Here is an 18341-nt window from a genome sequence, read left to right on the forward strand (position 1 = left end):
CTCCTCCTCGATCCAAATCCTCCCCTGTCCAGACGCCGCTGCCACTGTCTTTCTCCCACCTCGGGATCCCCTTCGCACCTATCAGCCACCACCAAAAAAAACTTCCAATTCCATTGATCCATCCACCCAACTGCCGCCGCCCGAGAGCCTCGCTCGACCCCACGCGCCACCACTGGCCGGAGACCTCGCCGGAGCTCTACCGGAACCACCAGGCCAGCTCCTCGCGACCCTCTCTTTTCGTTCCCTCGTCCCTGCAACTCTCTCTCCCTAACCTCTTCATTTCTCTGTACCTCAACAGGAGCTCCAGCGCCATGGTTTGATTTCGGCCTCGAGGTTCCGACGCCGCCATCTCCTACATCTGCTGTCGTGCCAAGTCCCTCTTCCTCGCCCGTGCGTCAAGTTCTTGCTGTGGCCGCCTCGATCTGCCATGCCGACGCCCTCCATGGAGTTTCCTGCAGCCTCCGTCAGTGCCATCTCGAACCGAGCCTCGCCCCTGCGCCGTCTTCCCCGCGCGCCGCAGGAGACTGTAAACCGGCGACCTCCAACCTCGCAGGAGTACCCAACCAGGGCGGCCCTTATGCAGTTCGTCACGCCGCCCTGCCAGGACGTGCCCCGCCGTCTCCTTCCTCGCCAGCCGCCGCCGACCTCCATTCCGTCCTGAGCGCCGCCCGGCCAAGTCCGGCGACCAAGCGGGTGATCTGGTCGAGCTCGCCGCCCCTCGCCTACTTGCACGTCGTTCCCGTGCTTGGCGACCCTGTCGTTGACCTTTGCTTCCCCTGCTTTGAGCGACAGGATGAGGCAGTGCCGGCGTTGACTCTGCGACGAGAACGACCCCCTCCTCTACTTCACGCATAGCGCGGTACCCTGGGCCAGCTTAGGCGATCGCATGGGCCACAAGCAGATCCGGCCCAGCGCCTCCCTTGACGGCCTACCTCTTCCTCCGACTGGGCCTGACCCATGGGTGAGCTGCCCCAGCGCCCCTCTTGTTTTTTTCCCTCCTGTTGGGCTAGCCAGTTTCGGCCCATATAGTGTTTTTTTCCTTGGGACGAATTTAGCCATTATTCATGAGACGGTTGTTTTGCAGTAAAGTCCCTAGAGTTCATGCATTTAATATCTAATTAACCGTGCATCGGATTAAAATAAGTTATATATGAAACATGGCTAGAATTTCATCTAGTTTCATATTATGCCATTTTCATCCATGCTTAACATGTTTAAAATATTGTTTGATTAATTTTTTTCTCCTATGCCATGTTAAAATGCTTTAATTCATAACTAAATAACCATAACTCCGAATTTAATAAACTTTATATGTAATTGGGGTGGAATTTTGCCTAGTTTAACATGGTGGTATCATCTTTCATGTTTAACAACTCTAAAATAATGTTTAGGGCAGAACAGTACCAAACCTAATATATGCATATGAGGAGTTTCCGGAATTGTTGTTCGTTGCTTCCGGCCTCATTTAAACATGACTAGATAGGTAGTTTTACTTTGCTTCACTCCCTTGCCATGTTAATCAACATTTAATATTGTTGGGTACATAAACGAGATCGAACAAAATAACTTGAATGTGGTGTTTTGTCAATATGCAACCCGTTGCATATTGAGCTCCACTTAATTTGTAGGATTGTTTGTGCACTTTGCCATGCCATGCCTCTTTAAACCGGACATGCATCATAATTGTTTGTGCATCATGCCATGTCTATGTGGTGGTTGTTTACTATGTTGTGTTCTTCTTTCCGGTGTTTGCTTCTTCGGGTTGGTTCCGGTAACGTCGCGTTGTGAGGACCCGTTCGTCTACGTCCGTTTGTCTTCTTCATGGACTCGTTCTTCTTCCTTGCGGGATTTCAGGCAAGATGATCACACCCTCGAAATCACTACTATCTTTGCTATGCTAGATTGCTCGCTCTTTTGCTATGCCTATGCTGCGATACCTACCACTTGCTTATCATGCCTCCTATATTGTTGAACCAAGCCTCTAACCCACCTTGTCCTAGCGAACCGTTGATTGGCTATGTTACCGCTTTGCTCAGCCCCTATTATAGCGTTGTTAGTTGCAGGTGAAGATTGAAGTTTGTTCCTTGTTGGAACATGGAGATGTTGTTCCTTGTTGGAACATGTTTACTTGTTGGGATATCACAATATATCTTATTTAATTAATGCATCTATATACTTGGTAAAGGGTGGAAGGCTCGGCCTTATGCCTGGTGTTTTGTTCCACTCTTGCCCCCTAGTTTCCGTCATATCAGTGTTATGTTCCCGGATTTTGCGTTCCTTACGCGGTTGGGTAATAATGGGAACCCCTTGACAGTTCGCCTTGAAGTAAACTCTTCCAGCAATGCCCAACATTGGTTTTACCATTCGCCACCTAGCCTTTTCTTTTCTCTTGGGAGTCGTGCTCCTGAGGGTCATCATTATTTTACCCCCCCCCCCGGGCCAGTGCTCCTCTGAGTGTTGGTCCAAACTAGAGTCCTATGCAGCGCCCCCTCGAGGAAACTCGAGGTTTGGTTTTAGTTGTATGGAGCGCTCATCTGAGTGTGCCCTGAGAAAGAGATATGTGCAGCTCCTATCGGGATTTGTCAGCACATTCGGGCGGTGTTGCTGGTTTAGTTTTACCCTGTCGAAATGTCTTGTTGTACCGGGATACCGAGTCTGATCGGAACGTCTCGGGAGGAGGTCTATTCCTTCGTTGACCGTGAGAGCTTGTGATGGGCTAAGTTGGGACTCCCCTGCAGGGATTTGAACTTTCGAAAGCCGTGCCCGCGGTTATGGGCAGATGGGAATTTGTTAATGTCCGGTTGTAGAAAACCTGAAGTTGACCTTAATTAAAATGCACCAACCGTGTGTGTTACCGTGATGGTCTCTTCTCGGAGGGGTCCGGGAAGCGAACACGGTGTTGGAGTTATGCTTGACGTAGGTTGTTCTAGGATCACTTCTTGATCATAGTTTCTCAACCATGCTTTGCCTTCTCTTCTCGCTCTCATTTGCGTATGTTAGCCACCATATATGCTAGTCTCTTGCTGCAGCTCCACCTCATACCTTTACCTTACCCATAAGCTTCAATAGTCTTGATCGCGAGGGTGTGAGATTGCTGAGTCGCCGTGGCTCACAGATACTTTCAAAACCAGTTTGCAGGTGCCGATGTTACCAAGCAGGTGACGCAACCAAGCTCAAGGAGGAGCTCGATGAAGATCTTGTCCTTTATGTTGTTCCGTTCTAGTTGATCAGTAGTGGAGCCCAGTTGGGATCGATCGAGGACCTTGTCGCATTTGGGGTTCTTCTTTTATTTTGGTTCCGTAGTCGGACCTTGATTGTATTTGGTTGATGTAATGCTTTATTCATGTAATTGTGTGAAGTGGCGATTGTAAGCCAACTATGTATCTCTTTCCCTTATGTATTACATGGGTTGTGTGAAGATTACCTCACTTGCGACATTGCTTTCAATGCGGTTATGCCTCTAAGTCATGCTTCGACATGTAGGAGATATAGCCGCATCGAGGGCATTACAAGTTGGTATCAGAGCCTTCCCCGACCTTAGGAGCTCCCATTGCTTGATTATTTTTAGCGGCCGAGTTCTGTCTAGAAAAATGTTTTGAGTCATTTAGGAATTATATATCGGAGAGTTTAGGAATTCTTTTTACTTCCCAGTCTCCTCATCGCTCTGGTAAGGCATCCGGACGTAGAGTTTTGACTCTTCTCTTCTCAAATTTCACTAAAAAAATTAGGATCACGCGGGTATCTTGGAATCGTTCCGATGGTTTTATGACGAGAACATTGCCTTGGTGCCTCCTATCAGGGGTTTCGTGGAAGTGTCTCGGGGAGTTGAGCTCTGAGGTGTTGTCGCCATAATTTTATCGTTGCAGTTCTGGAATACCTGAGTTTAGTTTCGCCGACATCGAAAATCTCTTTTATGCAGTTCGTTGGTGAGATAACCTCGACGCCACCCAGTACTGGGGCGGGAGTTCGGGAGTATTGCCATAACTTGTATAACGGATGCTTTTCGAAGGTTGAGGTACATGATTTCCGAAGGTTTCTTGGTTATGTGTTGAAGGATGGATACAGCTGGATGTAGGATTTGCTAGTTTGGGTGAGATATTATGCTTCCCCTGTATCCCCAACACCTGATTGCATAACCGGAAAGGTTCAGGAGTTTCATAGGTGGGAATTCAAGTAGCTCTTAGGATATCTTTCCGACAGATGTATGGTATGAGATTGTGGTTCGACGTCTAGTGGTCCGCCTATTCACGGTCGATTTTACAGTGGTCTCGTTGTGTCTTAAAGAGTCCTTGGCTATGCCGACTCGGGGACGCTTCGTATGTCATGTGCACTGCCTTGTACATGATGGTGCTGTACGATCGAGCCCGTGTAGGCCCCACCACGGAAACTTCAGACGAAATCTCTATCATATGTTTGTTCCGGCTTATTCTGCAAGCCAATCCTTTGTTTTGTTCTGAGTTGTGGTATTCGAGTTGCTTCGAAGTCAAGAGTTGATTCCATACCTTTCCTAAACGGTCTTCTCATATTTCTATGTGAATACTAACCCTTCTTGATAATCGAGATTGTCATGTCAATCCTTTTTAACCGGTGTGCTTCTCTTCAAGTGGATACGATCATTACAACTTCCGCAAGATGAATGATCAGTTCTTCTCAGCGGAGTTTGTTTCATCCGTCTCCAAGTTGCCTTTGTTTTTCCCACCCACCCACCCTTTTTCTTCGAGGACTCGGATTTCTTTATCAAATATCCATTTTATTATGGAGGTCCCTCCATTCTATTTCCTTCATGTTCTTATCCGGTGATTCTCATGAAGTTATTAACGGAGTTTCTAGTTCATCATTCTTCGTTTCTTTTATCTTCTCCGGTGGTTTCAAGTCAAGCTTTTGGTGTTGATCATATCCCTTTCCTCGTTTTCAATGCTTTCTCATGCTGGTGCAATTCTCAATCTTTCACCTCTCGCTATTCAATTGTCCCGGAGTGCTCAAATTTTCTCAAAAGGTTCGTCTTGTCATTCAAGATTCTTTCAAGATCTTTCAAGGATGTTATCTCATTCAAGTCATTTAATTCAACCGATGCAACGTCTCTTTTAAATCATTTCAACGCTATTTCTTTTGAGTGGGCCCTAACCCACAGGTCTATCCCCAGAATCTTACCTGACTCTTCTTATTTCCCGGAGATATCCTAAATTCCTTTTAAAGTTTGACGTAAGAATGATTCATCATCAGTCATATGTATTTCTCCTAGATCTTTCACAATTCTTTTCATCGTTGGCTCAACCTCTTCGTTTTGATTCTTCCGGAGTGTCTAAAATTCTTGGTGGTGTTTCTCGTCATTTTGAAGACCGAAGAAGAGTTTCTCTTTAATCTTGCTCCATTCTCTTAAAGATTCGTGATTCTAGCTTGTTGCCATCCTCTCATAATTGTTTTGATCGTGAGAATTCTTTTCACCTATCCGGAGTAATTCAAGAGTCTTCCCAGTTTGTTATCCGGAGTCCATCAATTCAGGTTTATTCATTCTCAGCTGCCAGTTATCATTCTCCTATCTTGCCGGTGCATCAATTAAACATCCTCTAATCAGTTCTTGATCTCTTCGTTCTCATGTGTCTAGTTTGTCTCAAGCACCTTCGCTCATTTGCTAATTCTTACCGGTGATGCACCCCTAATTCGATCATTTTCAATTCTTTCGGTGGTTCACTCAAGTGTTCTCTTCCTTCTTCATCATATCAATTCATTCATTGTTTCAAACCTACCGGTGGTCCATTAAGTTTATGTTATATCTCTTTTAATCCTTGATACAAGAATGAGTAGTATGCCAAATCCATTTTTTGTCATCAATTTAATTGGTGAAGGATAGGCATAATGTAATTCTTATTCTTGTTGCATCGACTGAACTCAATTCCCTATTCCGGAGGCTCATCAAATTCTTTATTTCTTTTGTTCATCTTTCTTTTCCCGGAGTTCCAAGTTCTCTCAATTATTTCACCACGGAGATTCATCTAAACCATTACAAGGCTTTACCTTGTGTTCTCAACTTCTCTTTCTTTTCGTTACCTTTTGTTTACCGGAGTTCTCATGAAGGTTCTACATGATGGTTCATCAAGGATTTATATTCCTTCTTGAAGTGTTCATCAAGGTTCTTTTCCGAGGAGCTCAAGTTTTCTTCATCTTGCTATCCGGAGTGCAATTCTTTCAACCGTATCATTGGAGCTGGTATTATGTCATTCTTGATAATTTGAGTTCATGTTTCATGATTCACATGTTGTTAAGAATGAGGTATCTCAAATCCACCAACCTCTTCGTTGGAGTTATCTGGTGTCATGTTTCACCTAAAGCTTTCTCTAAGGATTGTTGCTATTTATGGTGCTTATAAATGACCCAAGTTCTTCTTTTACCCTCCCGGTGAAATATTTTCTCGTCTCCTTGTCTATATCAATACAATTCTTTTCCCGTGAGTGGCATGTTTTCACCTCATAATTTGAGATGTATTCCATAAGACCATATCAAGCTTATTCTTTTCGTTGTTGGTTTTCCAACAACTCCATTCTAGCACTTGTTGTAAGCGTGCTCCCTCAAGATCTTTTTTTCTCGTCGTTCATCCCATACCATTCTTACTTTTGTTCCGGAGGCTTTGCGATGTTGCTCTCTTCAACCCATCATCTTGGTTGTCAAGATCATGTTCAGTTCCTTCCATTATCACCCGAAGTGCTGCCCAAATTATACCATTCTTTTCCCCTCTATCTTGTTTTAACCGGAGTGTCATACGAATTTGTTCTTCTTTGTTCCTCTTCCCTACCAGAGTGCTTTCAACTTTGTTCTACTTCGTTGCATTCTTACTTTCAAGTTGTTCAACTTCTGAAGGTTCTTTGGTTTCACTCGTTTGTCAAAGGAGCAACTTAGTTTTACCTCTTCTCTTTTTCTTCCGTTTTCCCTCCGGTGCCATTCTAGATCTCGGGACGAGATCCTCTCGTAGTGGTGGAGTGTTGTAACGCCCCGAGACCGATGTGCCAGGTGTCCTCCAGTTATTCGCTGTTGCTGCCTTGTCATTCTACTTGCGTGTTGCATCTTATCATGTCATCATGTGCATTGCATCATCATGTTTTCAAAACTTGCATTCGTCCGGGTTCCCCCGTTCTTTCCATTGTCCGTTTTGAGCCCAGACATACTTGCACGCACCCGCGGCATGTCCGAAATAGTATTTTATAAGTGGCCAGAAAATGTTCTCGGAATGGGATGAAAGTTGGCGTGCGGTGTTGTTTTGTTATTAGTAGACCGCCTGCCAAGTTTCATAGCGTTCGGAGTTCGTTTGACGCCCCAGCGGATAACTATAGCGGCAATGTAGTCGGTCTAATGTCGGACGTTTTCGGTCTCCGAAAACAGTCGTCGGGCCTCTCCTCTTCTCTCTTCTCGGACCTTTGCCTTCTGCACTACATCTCACCGCGAGGCCCTACCTAACCTCTCTCGTCAGCCCGCGGACCTCCTCCCGCGCGCGTCCGAAATCTGTCCCGGACCCGAGCCGGACTGTCACCATCGTTGTGTCTGGATCATCCCCAAACATCTACAAAACGTCTTCGTTTTCTTTTTTAGGCTCCCTACCTATTTATTCCGGGCCATCCGATTACGATCGTAGGGATTCAAACGACCCTACCCAAATCCACTCGGTATATATATCCGGATCAAACCCTAGTCCAATCCATCCATCCCCTCTCCGCCGCCAGCCGACCAACTCCCTCCTTCCTCGGGATCCTCCTAGATCCATCGAACCAGCCACCTCCTCCTCGATCCAAATCCTCCGCTGTCTAGACACTGCTGCCACTATCTTTCTCCCACCTCGGGATCCCCTTCGCACCTATCAGCCACCACCAAAAAAAACTTCCAATTCCATTGATCCATCCACCCAACTGCCGCCGCCGAGAGCCTTGCTCGACCCCACGCGCCACCACCGGCCGGAGACCTCGCCGGAGCTCTACCGGAACCGCCAGGCCAACTCCTCGCGACCCTCTCTTTTCGTTCCCTCGTTCCTGCAACTCTCTCTCCCTAACCTCTTCATCTCTCTGTACCTCAACAGGAGCTCCAGTGCCATGGTTTGATTTCGGCCTCGAGGTTCCGACGCCGCCATCTCCTGCATCTGCTGCCGCGCCAAGTCCCTCTTCCTCGCCCGTGCGTCAAGTTCTTGCTGTGGCCGCCTCGATCTGCCATGCCGACGCCCTCCATGGAGTTTCCTGCAGCCTCCTTCAGTGCCATCTCGAATCGAGCCTCGCCCCTTCGCCGTCTTCCATGCGCGCCGCAGGAGACAGGAAACCGGTGACCTCCAACCTCGCCGGAGTACCCAACCAGGGCGGCCCTTATGCAGTTCGTCGCGCCGCCCTGCCAGGACGTGCCCCGCCGTCTCCTTCCTCGCCAGCCGCCGCCGACCTCCATTCCGTCCTGAGCGCTGCCCGGCCAAGTCCGGCGACCAAGCGGGTGATCTGGTCGAGCTCGCCGCCCCTCGCCTACTTGCACGTCGTTCCTGTGCCTGGCGATCCTGTTGCTGACCTTTGCTTCCCCTACTTCGAGCGACAGGATGAGGCAGTGCCGGCGTTGACTCTGCGACGAGCACGACCCCCTCCTCTACTTCACGCGTAGCGCAGTGCCCTGGGCCAGCTCAGGCGATCGCATGGGCCACAAGCAGATCCGGCCCAGCGCCTCCTTTCACGGCCTACCTCTTCCTCCGAATGGGCCTGACCCATGGGTGAGCTGCCCCAGTGCCCCTCTTGTTTTTTTCCTCCTGTTGGGCTAGCCAGTTTCGGCCCATATAGTGTTTTTTTCCTCGGGACGAATTTAGCCATTATTCATGAGACGGTTGTTTTGCAGCAAAGTCCCTAGAGTTCATGCAATTAATATCTAATTAACCGTGCATCGGATTAAAATAAGTTATATATGAAACATGACTAGAATTTCATCTAGTTTCATATTATGCCATTTTCATCCGTGCTTAACATGTTTAAAATATTGTTTGGTTAATTTTTTGCTCCTATGTCATGCTAAAATGCTTTAATACATAACTAAATAACCGTAACTCCAAAGTTAATAAACTTTATATGTAATTGGGGTGGAATTTTGCCTAGTTTAAGATGGTGGCATCATCTTGCATGTTTAACAACTCTAAAATAATGTTTAGGGCAGAACAGTACCAAACCTAATATATGCATATGAGGAGTTTCCGGAATTGTTGTTCGTTGCTTCCGGCCTCATTTAAACTTGTCTAGATAGGTAGTTTTACTTTGCTTCACTCCCTTGCCATGTTAATCAACATTTAATATTGTTGGGTACATAAACGAGACCGAACAAAATAACTTGAATGTGGTGTTTCGTCAATATGTAACCCGTTGTATATTGAGCTCCACTTAATTTGTAGGATTGTTTGTGCATTTTGCCATGCCATGCCTCTTTAAACCAGACATGCATCATAATTGTTTGTGCATCATGCCATGTCTATGTGGTGGTTGTTTACTATGTTGTGTGCTTCTTTCCGGTGTTTGCTTCTTCGGGTTGGTTCCGATAACGTCGCGTTGCGAGGACCAGTTCATCTACGTCCGATTGTCTTCTTCATGGACTCGTTCTTCTTCCTTGCGGGATTTCAGGCAAGATGATCACACCCTAGAAATCACTACTATCTTTGCTATGCTAGATTGCTCGCTCTTTTGCTTTGCCTATGCTGCGATACCTACCACTTGCTTATCATGCCTCCTATATTGTTGAACCAAGCCTCTAACCACCTTGTCCTAGCAAACCGTTGATTGGCTATGTTACCGCTTTGCTCAGCCCCTATTATAGCATTGTTAGTTGTAGGTGAAGACTGAAGTTTGTTCCTCGTTGGAACATGGAGATGTTGTTCCTTGTTGGAACATGTTTACTTGTTGGGATATCACAATATATATTATTTAATTAATGCATCTATATACTTGGTAAAGGGTGGAAGGCTCGGCCTTATGCCTGGTGTTTTGTTCCAATCTTGCCCCCTAGTTTCCGTCATATCGGTGTTATGTTCCCGGATTTTGCGTTCCTTACGCGGTTGGGTAATAATGGGAACCCCTTGACAGTTCGCCTTAAGTAAAGCTCTTCCAGCAATGCCCAACATTGGTTTTACCATTCGCCACCTAGCCTTTTCTTTTCTCTTGGGAGTCGCGCTCCTGAGGGTCATCATTATTTTACCCCCCCCCCCCGGGCCAGTGCTCCTCTAAGTGTTGGTCCAAACTAGAGTCCTATGCAGCGCCCCCTTGAGGAAACTTGAGGTTTGGTTTTAGTTGTATGGAGCGCTCATCTGAGTGTGCCCTGAGAAATAGATATGTGCAGCTCCTATCGGGATTTGTTGGCACATTCGGGCGGTGTTGCTGGTTTAGTTTTACCCTGTCGAAATGTCTTGTTGTACCGGGATACTGAGTCTGATCGAAACATCTCGTGAGGAGGTCTATTCCTTCGTTGACCGTGAGAGCTTGTGATGGGCTAAGTTGGGACTCCCCTGCAGGGATTTGAACTTTTGAAAGTCATGCCCGCGGTTATGGGCAGATGGGAATTTGTTAATGTCCGGTTGTAGAAAACCTGAAGTTGACCTTAATTAAAATGCACCAACCGCATGTGTTACCGTGATGGTCTCTTCTCGGCGGGGTCCGGGAAGCGAACACGGTGTTAGTGTTATGCTTGACGTAGGTTGTTCTAGGATCACTTCTTGATCATAGTTTCTCGACCGTGCTTTGCCTTCTCTTCTCGCTCTCATTTGCGTATGTTAGCCACCATATATGCTAGTCGCTTGCTGTAGCTCCACCTCATACCTTTACCTTACACATAAGCTTAAATAGTCTTGATCGCGAGGGTGTGAGATTGTTGAGTCCCCGTGGCTCACAGATACTTTCAAAACCAGTTTGCAGGTGCCGATGTTACCAAGCAGGTGACGCAACCAAGCTCAAGGAGGAGCTCGATGAAGATCTTATCCTTTGTGTTGTTCCGTTCTAGTTGATCAGTAGTGGAGCCCAGTTGGGGTCGATCGGGGACCTTGTCGCATTTGGGGTTCTTCTTTTATTTTGGTTCCGTAGTCGGACCTTGATTGTATTTGGTTGATGTAATGCTTTATTCATGTAATTGTGTGAAGTGGCGATTGTAAGCCAACTATGTATCTCTTTCCCTTATGTATTACATGGGTTGTGTGAAGATTACCTCACTTGCGACATTGCTTTCAATGCTGTTATGCCTCTAAGTCATGCTTCGACACGTAGGAGATATAGCCGCATCGAGGGCGTTACATTGAACCATCTAGTGCTCCTCTTTAGGTAAAGTGGCATTGTACGTTCCGGTGAAGCTTGGTATTCCAATGTTCAAGTACCTAGTGACTTCCTTCAAGTGGCGTCCAAAAGGTGTGTCTTCATCTGGTTGCGCAAACTTGTTCTTCTTCTCTGCCATCCTAAAGAGTAGAAAATGGAGAGAAGTCAGAAATGAGTAGAGAAGTGTGATCTAGGGTTTATCTTAGTGGTCGTGTCCTACACTCAGCGTGTGCTCCGATACCATCTTGTAGCGACCCGACCTCAGATGGCCAAGTCTCTGTGCTTTAGTATCATCCCTGGATCGGTAATGCTGACACACACAGTACTCGAAGGATTTACAACAGAGTGGCAATCACACACTTATTACATCGAATGTCTCAAAAGAGAACTTATTACAATAATATGGCTTAAGGCCATCTAATACGATAACAGCGGAAGGCTTGGAAGATAAAGTGAGTTCATCAACTCCAACGGCATAGCTGAGCTGCACAGCAATGACCTAACAAACCTTACTCCTCGTCTGAAAAGTCTGCAACATAACACGTTGCAGCCCGAAAACGGGTCAGCACATGGAATATGCTGGCAAAGTATCACAGTAGAGCATGAACAGAATATTGCTATCACTACATGCATATTTGGCTGGTGGAAAGCTCTATGGTTATAGTTTTTGTGAAAAGCCAATTTTTCCCTACAACAAAGGAATAGATTTTAATTTAACTATCATGGTAGTTGAAACAACATTGAGAAGGTTCCTCCAACTCAATCCCAATTAAAGTGATTAACATCCCAACAATATTATTTAAGAATGATGAGATACATGTGATAACCCAAATACTAGATACTCAAGAATTGTCCATAACCGGGGACATGGCTAACCATGATTAGATTATACACTCTGCAGATGTTTGTGCACTTTTCCCCACAAGACTCGATCACCTCCGTTGGATTTCTCGCACTACAAGGTGTTTGAGAAATGGATGACCGAGACACAGTCTTTCAGAAACATTAACTCTCTACTCCGGACAGACCATACCAAACCTACATCCCACTACCTGCTGATCTGCCTCTTCAAGAGCTTCACGTAACTTAGTCAACTATGCTAGAGCCCATAATAGCCTGTGGCTATACACGGAAGTTTCTAGCATGAATCATCTCAGTTCCCTTTGAGCCTGGCTGACGGTCCATAGGAGGATCACACGGGTACTCCGGGATTTCCAAAAATACAGGCAACACTGGGTACTCCAGGTGCCTCAATCCACCCATATGTTAATTTAAGTTGCCACCTTATGTTGAACCATTAATTGACAAACTCACATATGTCATGGATTTCACTCAAACCCAAACCACGTCTACGAGCATAACATAGCACAGCAATATAGGCAACGCGTAGAAGTAACTCCCAAGGTTTGGATATAACAGGGCAATAGGTTCTACCTCATCAACTACTTCCCAACCCACATGTTAATGACATCCTAATCTGCAATGTTTGAGGATTGGAACTAATGCATAACATCTGGGTGATAAAAGGGATATGATCAAAGTGTTACTTGCCTTGCTGACGGTCTGCGAAACCTAGGGACTCGTAGTAGCACGCTTTGCACTCCGGGTGTTCTATCGCAAACAAAAAATAACATACATAAGCAACAAGCAAATATGAGCAAGAAAAACTCAAATAAAAGAGGTTTACTAGAAGGTTCAACTTAAGAACTCCGGTTCGCAAAAAGAATCAAATCAAACGGAGCAACGAAACTCAAACGGCGAAATAAAGAAGCTTCATTTACTAATCTAAACCTAGGTCAAATTTTATAGTAGCAAAAACTTATTTAAGTTGGTTAAATGGAAAGAGGGTTTCGAGACGAAACTCTAGGCACTTGAATCGCCTGATTCCGACTAAAGAGCGAAAAGAAAAACAGAAACTAAGATCGGATTAGAAATCGCGATCAGAAAACTCGCGGAATAAATCTGATAAAAGAAAACTGACGAACAGACTAACGAACGAGCGTTCATTAACTGTAACTAACGGGCGAAAACCATTCGTTAAAACGAACGTACGGATGAACGTCCGCTAACTAGAAGAACCGAGAAAAACTGGTGATCCAAAAAAATGAATCTAGGGTTTTCAAAAAAAACGAACGGTTCTAAAAAAACCGGCGCCTCGGATCCGGCGGCTACCTCCGGCGAGGCGAGGTGGCGGGGCGACGGCTTGCGGGGCGGCGGCGGCGGCGCGGGGTGCGACAAGCGGCGGCGGCGGCTTAGCGCGGTGGCGGCTAGCGCGGGCGGCGGGGTTGGCGCGTGGCGGCGGTGGCTGTGGGGGTGGGGGGCTCGGGCGGCGCATATATAAAGGCGGGGCGGGGCGGCTTGGAGGAGGGGCCAAGGCGGCGGTGGAGTCCGGCTCGGACTCCTAGTCCAAGCGGCGGCGGGGCAGCGCGCGCGCGCGGGGTGGAGACGGCGGCTGCGGGCCGGCCTGGCTCGGCTGGGCCTTAGGCCCAGTCGGGTGCGGGAACTTTTTTTTAAATAATTTCGCCGACCGAAATAAAATCCTAGAAAAATAAATAAAAATCTAAAAATGCCAAAATAAATTTTCACCGTCTAAATAAAATATTTAGAATGAGATGAACATTTTCTTGGCCCTAAAATGAAATTTTGAAAACGTGCAATTTTTCTAATGCAAACAAAATTGCAATAAAGTCCAAATAAAACAAATATTTGATTTTAATATTTTTCCTCCAATATTTCAATTATCTTGGACAATTCATATTATCTCCTCTCATATATTTTGATATGAAATATTTTCGGAGAGAAAAATAATTAAAACCAAAATCCTCGTTTCATAATTTGATAAAATCAAATTTGAAAACCGGGAAAAATCCCCAACTCTCTCCGAGGGTCCTTGAGTTGCTTAGGATTTCAAGGATTGTGAGACGGAATACAAATAAAATATGATATGCATGGATGACTATGTATAACATTCCAAATTGAAAATTTGGGATGTTACACTCCGGTGAGCCCCCCCACCCCCTGAAAATCGACTGACCCAAAAGTCGATTCAGTCGACTGAAGTGTAGCTAAATCAGAGCAGCATCGCAAGCAAGAGCAAGACCGAGAGCAGCAGCGCGAGCAAGAGCAGACCAGGCAGGGGACCGAGAGCGAGAGCAGAGCAGCAGCGAGAGCCAGAGCTAAAGCAGCATCAGCTCCTACTGATGTGGCCGCCGTTGCCGAGGGAGCAACGTCATGGAGGAAGTGGTCGGCGACACCGCCATGGATGGAGCCGCGCCGTGTCGGCTCGTGACCGAGCGCCGGCAGCACCGTGAGATCGAATCAAGAAGAAAATGCGACGGTTAGTGTACAACCTCTTTGGTGGTGTCGATTAGGCTGCAACTTCATCCGAGGAAATGGTGATGATGATGCTCTTCCGGTGGTGCGGGTGAAGACGAGGTGTAGTGAATGACGAGGGGAACATCGGGGCAGCTCCTTGGAGGTGGAGGACGGGGTGGCTGAACCGGCGGGTCGACCAGATCGACGACGGATCCTTATCCGGTACGGTGGATGAGGGACGTCGAGGTGTTGCTGTGGACGACGTCGTCGGGGAAGAGGCTCCGGCTGGGTGCCGGATGGAGGAGGGTGTGGGGCTTCGCGGGTTTTCCCGGCCTTGGTGTACAAATGGGTGGGCGGATGGGATGGGAGTGGGAACCATGGCTTAGGGATGTGCTTGTCCGAAATGTGGGGTAAGTTACGAAAGTACCCCCACCGATTTGAGGCGGTTCTTCCGGTTCAGGGGTATCACGGGCATTTCATGTGTCGGGAATTCACAGGAGGCGGGAGTTTTCGCGCGCGTTGTAATTTTGGAATAGCAAGGCGCGGGTTGAGATGGAGGGAGTTGTCGGAGCACAATGAGACAAAGATATATCTTAAATATTTCGGGCTAACAAGGCGCGGGTTGAAATTTCCGGACAAGCCTAACATGTACTGTAACAAATCAATTCGCACTACAAATGTCATTCAAAACTTTGAATTCATGTTATGTTCAATTAAAATATTTTGCTATGTGTATAATGCATGCAACCTAGTACTCAAATGAACGTTTTAGTGCATTCCAAACGTATATACTACCGCTTCAATATGAACTAAATTTGAATTCGTTTCTCTATTTGAATAAGACCTATAATAATGATTGTTGTGAAGTCAAAGCATTTGAATTCGTTTATCTATTTTAATAAGATCTACAATCTTCATTATTGTCAAGTTAAACCATCGTTTGTGTATTATCTTCACAACAGACCACATGATTAGTCTCGAGTTACATATGAACTATGTGTACTATATGAACTCGAACTCGATTTTTTGTATCCACTTTATGTTGATTTCAAATCAGAGTACATTTCAAGCTCTAGCTAGATCTTCACAAACTAAACCATGTCTCATATGTATAATGTGTTTATCACATTATGTATGGTGCCCCGTCCCCTACGCCTACAAGTATTTAGATGTGAGTTGCAAACACCACACATTACCACAAATTCAAATAAAATATGAGAATGTTCGATATATAGTATTGTTTAGGTTGTTCGATATTTAGTTGTAAGCTGCAAATGCCACACATTACCACAAAATCAAATAAAATGTGAGATTGTTAGATGTATAGTATGGTTTAGATTGTTCGACATTTAGCTGTGAGTTGCAAACGCTATGCATTATCACATTATGGTATACCATGTGCAAAACCACAACACACGTATCACCACTATATTCAGGCATGCATATGTTTGAAACACTATGATCTCTTGTTCAAATATATGAATCCACTTTCATATCAAATTATGATCTTTGTTAGTCTCTTACAACCACACAATCCTCTAACCTTTGTAGCTACCACTAACTTTCTCTCGTGCATGCACACGCCCTCCTTGCCCTCCCCCTCCCTCAGCATTCTATCCATCGCGCACATTCATTTTTTTTCTTCAGGTTGTTCTCCCACAGTCTCCACAACTCCTTTCTGACACACACCGATCGATAAACCTCTCTAGTGATGTTTGCCTACAACATACACACGCACCTTCAATCTCCTCCTTTATGTGTCATTGCCTCGTGTCTCTCATATGGTCCCACACACGTGTAAACTCTCGCCCCTCTTTTCATCGATCTCACAACCGCACACTCCTCCCCCTATCTAGCTAGTAGCTGGGCCTCTCGCACCACCTCCTAGCTCCATTCTCTCTATCTATCTGTCTCGCCGGGGCTTATTTGCCTCTAACAAATGGACGTACACCAACCGATCTCCCGCTAAACATATAGCTAGCTAGGTCCTTATAACTCGTTTTCCCCACGTGTCGATCGATCTACCTCATTAGTTGTGTCTCTCCCTTCCTCCGACAAACAACAATTGATGTACTGATCTAGTTAGGTTTGCTTACCAAACACATGGTTCCCCCTCATCATCCATGGATGTGTCCCGACAGATCTATCACGCACAGGCACACACAGAAACACATCCCCACTCTTATTGATAATATTGCAGTTCCACCCTCAGTTTGTCTAGTAGGCCTCTCCCACCATCTTCGAGAAGCAACTCCATCACCCATCCAGCACTCTACCCCTCTCCCTCCCCATCTCTCTCCTCTCTCTCTATCTATCCCATCCTATTTCCTGTCCTTCAATTATGTATGGACGTCGACCGATCTCCCTCAAGACATAGCTGGGTCTCTCCTTCTCAACACATATACGAGTCGTTCTACCTCTATAGTTAGGCCTCTGCCTACCCCTCCCCCACCCCCTCGCACACACACACACACACACACACACCAATACATCGAGCGCTCTAGTCATGTCTCCCTGCCACACACAAACTTGACCTGTTCCCTCTGACGTTCCGGGAGCTAGGTCAGTCGCCCTATATCTTTGACTTGCACACACAGACAATTTCGATGGCTCTCTTCATCGATCTCGCACCCACCCACTTGATCCTCTCTTCGACTCTATCGATACCTACGATCCCTCCCTCCCTTCTCGTGGATCACCCGACCCTCTATATATGATATGGACAGGCCTCCATTTCACACACATTGCATGCAAAATTTTGTTTGAGATGTCATCGACACATATTCCCACAAATACATTCACGAATGCACAAGCCATTTGTCTAGGTTTGTATCTCTCACACACACCCACATAGGTGGGGGACGTGGACGAAGAGAAGAGGTACACGCACGACGCACGTACTCCCGTCTCTTTCCCAACCACACCCGCGCGAGTACATAGTGGAGCTCATTTATGTACGAAAAGGTAGCCCACGTGGTAACTTGACACATGTACTGGTTGTCCACTAGATGGAGGGAGGATCATCTACCACGGGTGAATAAACAAATTGTGACTTGACGCGTTATGTTAAAAAAGAGGCAAACCATGTGGGGCCTACCTTAGAGGCAAGGCTCTATACACTAGAGTACTTTTGATGTGTCCCGTCAACTCGCAGAACGAGGAGAAGCTTGCTTAGTATGCCGTCTCCCCCGCGCACGGGCGCGGTAGCTCGCAAGATGAGGTGAATCTTGCTTACTACGCCTTACGCCCGCTCCCTCGCCCACGCGCGCGGTGGCTCGCAGGACGAGGAGAAAATTTTACTACTCCCTCCGTCTAGGTGTGTAAGTCACCTTACGAAAATTTTACTACTCCCTATGTCTAGGTGTGCTCCCTCCGTCATGTTTGTATGAAAATTTGGTATCTTATATGATTTCCATTGTTGTTTATATGAAATATCGCCGTGTTTGCATGAATTTCGCCCGGTTGGTTGACTTGCTGTCATAATGTGTGCAGCTATGGTTGGATGGCGTAATTTGCGGGTCGCCGATCGGTCTGCGGGCGGCTTGGGCGGCATGATGGGACAAAAAGCTCGTGCAAGCTCGTCTCCAACGTGCGCGCTGGAGGATGCATGAGAACCCGAGCCATTCCTCGTTCATCGGTGGCAAAGGCACCTGTGGACAAAAGGGCGCCAATATTTTGGCTACCCGGGCAAGTTCCAAACAGCCCCTCCCAACAGATTCAAATCCCTCGTTCGCC

At 46.4% G+C, this 18341-nt stretch overlaps 1 pseudogene; it reads left to right on the forward strand.

Moving 5' to 3' along the window:
• The window catches only part of LOC123153577 (uncharacterized), a 166196-nt pseudogene that overhangs the window by 82744 nt on the left and 65111 nt on the right, over window positions 1-18341 (forward strand).

This window comes from Triticum aestivum, chromosome 7A (assembly GCF_018294505.1).
Source record: "Triticum aestivum cultivar Chinese Spring chromosome 7A, IWGSC CS RefSeq v2.1, whole genome shotgun sequence".
Lineage (NCBI taxonomy): Eukaryota > Viridiplantae > Streptophyta > Magnoliopsida > Poales > Poaceae > Triticum > Triticum aestivum.